Source organism: Pseudophryne corroboree, chromosome 8 (genome assembly GCF_028390025.1).
Source record: "Pseudophryne corroboree isolate aPseCor3 chromosome 8, aPseCor3.hap2, whole genome shotgun sequence".
Classification (NCBI taxonomy): Eukaryota; Metazoa; Chordata; class Amphibia; order Anura; family Myobatrachidae; genus Pseudophryne; species Pseudophryne corroboree.
In genome coordinates, this window is record NC_086451.1 from 433,045,595 (window position 1) to 433,052,377 (window position 6,783).

Below are 6,783 nucleotides of genomic sequence, written 5' to 3' on the forward strand. Positions count from 1 at the left end.
CTGAGGCCCTGGCCTATGTTCATGGCTAGTGGTTCAGCTTCACATGAGGATGGAAGCACTCAGCCTCTCGCTAGAAAACTGAAAAGACTCAAGCTGGCAAAAGCACCGCAAAGAACTGTGCGTTCTTTGAAATCCCAAATCCACAAGGAGAGTCCAATTGTGTCGTTTGCGATGCCTGACCTTCCCAACACTGGACGTGAAGAGCATGCGCCTTCCACTATTTGCATGCCCCCTGCAAGTGCTGGAAGGAGCACCCGCAGTCCAGTTCCTGATAGTCAGATTGAAGATGTCAGTGTTGAAGTACACCAGGATGAGGAGGATATGGGTGTTGCTGGCGCTGGGGAGGAAATTGACCAGGAGGATTCTGATGGTGAGGTGGTTTGTTTAAGTCAGGCACCCGGGGAGACACCTGTTGTCCGTGGGAGGAATATGGCCGTTGACATGCCAGGTGAAAATACCAAAAAAATCAGCTCTTCGGTGTGGAGGTATTTCACCACAAATGCGGACAACAGGTGTCAAGCCGTGTGTTCCCTTTGTCAAGCTGTAATAAGTAGGGGTAAGGACGTTAACCACCTCGGAACATCCTCCCTTATACGTCACCTGCAGCGCATTCATAATAAGTCAGTGACAAGTTCAAAAACTTTGGGTGACAGCGGAAGCAGTCCACTGACCAGTAAATCCCTTCCTCTTGTAACCAAGCTCACGCAAACCACCCCACCAACTCCCTCAGTGTCAATTTCCTCCTTCCCCAGGAATGCCAATAGTCCTGCAGGCCATGTCACTGGCAAGTCTGACGAGTCCTCTCCTGCCTGGGATTCCTCCGATGCATCCTTGCGTGTAACGCCTACTGCTGCTGGCGCTGCTGTTGTTGCCGCTGGGAGTCGATGGTCATCCCAGAGGGGAAGTCGTAAGCCCACTTGTACTACTTCCAGTAAGCAATTGACTGTTCAACAGTCCTTTGCGAGGAAGATGAAATATCACAGCAGTCATCCTACTGCAAAGCGGATAACTGAGGCCTTGGCATCCTGGGTGGTGAGAAACGTGGTTCCGGTATCCATCATTACTGCAGAGCCAACTAGAGACTTGTTGGAGGTACTGTGTCCCCGGTACCAAATACCATCTAGGTTCCATTTCTCTAGGCAGGCGATACCGAAAATGTACACAGACCTCAGAAAAAGAGTCACCAGTGTCCTAAAAAATGCAGCTGTACCCAATGTCCACTTAACCACGGACATGTGGACAAGTGGAGCAGGGCAGGGTCAGGACTATATGACTGTGACAGCCCACTGGGTAGATGTATGGACTCCCGCCGCAAGAACAGCAGCGGCGGCACCAGTAGCAGCATCTCGCAAACGCCAACTCTTTCCTAGGCAGGCTACGCTTTGTATCACCGCTTTCCAGAATACGCACACAGCTGAAAACCTCTTACGGCAACTGAGGAAGATCATCGCGGAATGGCTTACCCCAATTGGACTCTCCTGTGGATTTGTGGCATCGGACAACGCCAGCAATATTGTGTGTGCATTAAATCTGGGCCAATTCCAGCACGTCCCATGTTTTGCACATACCTTGAATTTGGTGGTGCAGAATTTTTTAAAAAACGACAGGGGCGTGCAAGAGATGCTGTCGGTGGCCAGAAGAATTGCGGGACACTTTCGGCGTACAGGCACCACGTACAGAAAACTGGAGCACCACCAAAAACTACTGAACCTGCCCTGCCATCATCTGAAGCAAGAAGTGGTAACGAGGTGGAATTCAACCCTCTATATGCTTCAGAGGTTGGAGGAGCAGCAAAAGGCCATTCAAGCCTATACAATTGAGCACGATATAGTAGGTGGAATGCACCTGTCTCAAGTGCAGTGGAGAATGATTTCAACGTTGTGCAAGGTTCTGATGCCCTTTGAACTTGCCACACGTGAAGTCAGTTCAGACACTGCCAGCCTGAGTCAGGTCATTCCCCTCATCAGGCTTTTGCAGAAGAAGCTGGAGGCATTGAAGGAGGAGCTAACACGGAGCGATTCCGCTAGGCATGTGGGACTTGTGGATGCAGCCCTTAATTCGCTTAACAAGGATTCACGGGTGGTCAATCTGTTGAAATCAGAGCACTACATTTTGGCCACCGTGCTCGATCCTAGATTTAAAGCCTACCTTGGATCTCTCTTTCCGGCAGACACAGGTCTGCTGGGGTTGAAAGACCTGCTGGTGACAAAATTGTCAAGTCAAGCGGAACGCGACCTGTCAACATCTCCTCCTTCACATTCTCCCGCAACTGGGGGTGCGAGGAAAAGGCTCAGAATTCCGAGCCCACCCGCTGGCGGTGATGCAGGGCAGTCTGGAGCGACTGCTGATGCTGACATCTGGTCCGGACTGAAGGACCTGACAACGATTACGGACATGTCGTCTACTGTCACTGCATATGATTCTCTCAACATTGATAGAATGGTGGAGGATTATATGAGTGACCGCATCCAAGTAGGCACGTCACACAGTCCGTACTTATACTGGCAGGAAAAAGAGGCAATTTGGAGGCCCTTGCACAAACTGGCTTTATTCTACCTAAGTTGCCCTCCCACAAGTGTGTACTCCGAAAGAGTGTTTAGTGCCGCCGCTCACCTTGTCAGCAATCGGCGTACGAGGTTACATCCAGAAAATGTGGAGAAGATGATGTTCATTAAAATGAATTATAATCAATTCCTCCGCGGAGACATTGACCAGCAGCAATTGCCTCCACAAAGTACACAGGGAGCTGAGATGGTGGATTCCAGTGGGGACGAATTGATAATCTGTGAGGAGGGGGATGTACACGGTGATATATCGGAGGGTGAAGATGAGGTGGACATCTTGCCTCTGTAGAGCCAGTTTGTGCAAGGAGAGATTAATTGCTTCTTTTTTGGGGGGGGTCCAAACCAACCCGTCATATCAGTCACAGTCGTGTGGCAGACCCTGTCACTGAAATGATGGGTTGGTTAAAGTGTGCATGTCCTGTTTTGTTTATACAACATAAGGGTGGGTGGGAGGGCCCAAGGATAATTCCATCTTGCACCTCTTTTTTCTTTTCTTTTTCTTTGCATCATGTGCTGATTGGGGAGGGTTTTTTGGAAGGGACACCCTGCGTGACACTGCAGTGCCACTCCTAGATGGGCCCGGTGTTTGTGTCGGCCACTAGGGTCGCTAATCTTACTCACACAGCTACCTCATTGCGCCTCTTTTTTTCTTTGCGTCATGTGCTGTTTGGGGAGGGTTTTTTGGAAGGGACATCCTGCGTGACACTGCAGTGCCACTCCTAGATGTGCCCGGTGTTTGTGTCGGCCACTAGGGTCGCTAATCTTACTCACACAGTCAGCTACCTCATTGCGCCTCTTTTTTTCTTTGCGTCATGTGCTGTTTGGGGAGGGTTTTTTGGAAGGGCCATCCTGCGTGACACTGCAGTGCCACTCCTAGATGGGCCCGGTGTTTGTGTCGGCCACTAGGGTCGCTAATCTTACTCACACAGCTACCTCATTGCGCCTCTTTTTTTCTTTGCGTCATGTGCTGTTTGGGGAGGGTTTTTTGGAAGGGACATCCTGCGTGACACTGCAGTGCCACTCCTAGATGGGCCCGGTGTTTGTGTCGGCCACTAGGGTCGCTTATCTTACTCACACAGCGACCTCGGTGCAAATTTTAGGACTAAAAATAATATTGTGAGGTGTGAGGTATTCAGAATAGACTGAAAATGAGTGTAAATTATGGTTTTTGAGGTTAATAATACTTTGGGATCAAAATGACCCCCAAATTCTATGATTTAAGCTGTTTTTTAGTGTTTTTTGAAAAAAACACCCGAATCCAAAACACACCCGAATCCGACAAAAAAAATTCGGTGAGGTTTTGCCTAAACGCGTTCGAACCCAAAACACGGCCGCGGAACCGAACCCAAAACCAAAACACAAAACCCGAAAAATTTCAGGCGCTCATCTCTAGTGGGGACATGCTGCTGCCTGATTGACCGGCAGTGATGTTGAGGGGGTGGGGAGGGGGTGAGGGAGACCTTCATTCCAAGAATCAGAGGGCTGTTGCCCCATTTTCTAGGATGGGAGATTCCAGGGTTTGTGTGTCACCATGCAGGCTTCCTGGCCCCACAGGCCCCCCTTCCATTGGTCAGCTGCATAAGCGATGTTGGATCCCAGCTTGCGACGTCGGTTGCAGTGCTGGGATCCTAACCACATGCACGTTCCACCATCAAATCAGACATAAGCGGCTTTGTATTTCCGTCAATCTCTGAACCAGGCCCAGAGTTCAAACCAGTCTTGCCTAGGATATTCAGCACATTCATAAGACGGAACACCTCAGTGTCTGAATAGCAACCCCCCAGGCAGGGCCAATGCTAGGGTGTTCGGCGCCCTCCTGCAAACTATAAATTTGCGCCCTCCCATACTTTACAAAGCAGTGACACATATACACATAATGCTCCCTGTAGTAGTGCCGCTTACACACGTAACGCCCCCTGTACCAGTGACGCTTACACACAACGCCCCCCTGTACCAGTGATGCTTACATATGTAATGCCCACTTTACCAATGACATAACGCCTACACATGTAACGCCACCCTGTACCAGTGACGCATACACACGTAACGCCCCTGTACCAGTGACGCTTACACATGTAATACCCCCTGTACCAGTGACGCATACGCACGTAACGCCCCTGTACCAGTGACGCTTACACACATAATGCCCCCATAGTAGTGTTGCTTACACACGTAACATCCCAGTACCGGTAACGCTTACACACGTAACGCCCCCCCTGTATTAGTTACGCTTACACACGTAACACAGCATACACATGTAACGCCCCCTGTACCAGTGACGCTTACACACGTAACGCCTCCTGTACCACTGACACTTACACACGTAACGCCCCCCTTTACCAGTGACACTTACACATGTAATGCCCCGTTGTACCAGTGACGCATACACACGCAACGCCCCCTGTACCAGTGATGCTTACACACATAATGCCCCCTGTAGTAGTGATGCTTACACACTCAAAGCCCCCCGTATTAGTGACGCTTAAACATGTAACGCAGTGTACACACGTAATGCCCCTTGTAGCAGTGACGCTTACACACGTAACGCCTCCTGTACCACTGACACTTACACATGTAACGCCCCCCTTTACCAGTGACGCTTACACATGTAATGCCCCGTTGTACCAGTGACGCTTACACACGCAACGCCCCCTGTACCAGTGACGCTTACACACATAATGCCCCCTGTAGTAGTGATGCTTACATACTCAAAGCCCTCCGTATTAGTGATGCTTAAACATGTAACGCAGTGTACACACGTAATGCCCCTTGTAGCAGTGACGCTTACACACGCAACACCCCCTGTACCAGTGATGCTTACACACGTAACTCCCCCTGTAGCAGTGACGCTTACACACGCAATGTCCCTTGTAGCAGTGACGCTTACACACGCAACGCCCCCTGTACCAGTGACGCTACACGTAACACCCCCTGTACCAGTGATGCTTACACACGTAACTCCCCCTGTAGCAGTGACGCTTACACACATAATGCCCCCTGTAGCAGTGATGCTTACACACATAATGCCCCCTGTAGCAGTGATGCTTACACACATAATGCCCCCTGTAGCAGTGACGCTTTCACACATAACGCCCCCTGTAGCAGTGATGCTTACACACATAATGCCCCCTGTAGCAGTGACGCTTTCACACATAACGCCCCCTGTAGCAGTGACGCTTACACACGCAACACCCCTTGTAGCAGTGACACTTACAAACACGCAACGCCCCCTCTCTCTGCTCCAGAATATGGTGGTGCTTCAAATGGGGAGGGAGTCATGGTCGGGGGGCATAGCTTCCGACTGCTGTATCTAGAACAGCACAACCCGTCGCCTTGGGACCTGGCTGCTCGTAAACTTGTGGTGTTTAAATGCTGGGAACCTCCTCCGCTTCCCACAGGTGCCGCCAGCGGGCCTGGGAGAGCGGGTAGAAGACAGGAGGGAGGACCACAGCTAGGCTGCCTCCAGTGTGGCTGCGGGAGGCGGGGTAACATTGCGGCAGTTCCCTCATCATTTTGCGTTCGAGGCAGCCATGTACCCTGCATATGTGTCGGGTTGGCCCAGCGCTATCTCCATCACTACTGCTGTTTAAAAAAAAAAAAGGCAGAAAAAACAGGGGGAGCACAGCCTTGCATGCCCTCTCCCATCCCTTAATCCACTAGTGCACACATTCATAGATTGTATAGGGAACACTGACACACACACACACAGGCCAGGAGCACACTGACACACTAACAAATTGTATATAGGCACACTGATACAAACTATATAGGTCCCAGTGGCACACTTACAAACATTGTTTATAGGCACACTGACACACACACACACACACACACACACACGTTGTAGAGCTGGCAGCCATGCAGAGGCACATACCTCCCAACTCTGTCACAGTGCAGCTCCAGCTCCCCATCCTCACCTGATACTGCACGCAGATTGTCTCCTTCCCATTTTCCCAGGCATCGTGGGAGGGCTAGGAGCCAGGAGGATGCACAGCCTGAGCGGCCGCGCGCCGGCAGTATGGACAGTGACAGTCTCTCACTGTCTGAGCAGCGTCATGTGGCCGTGCGCGTCGGTCCGGCCCTGACCGCACGGTAGCATGTGGAAGCCGGGAGGGTAGACAGCGGAGCAGCGGCAGCGGCCCTTCACAGCGGCAAGAGCCGTTCCTGCAGGCGCCGCAGCAGCAACAGGGGGACATCAGCTCTGCCCAGGAATGCAGAG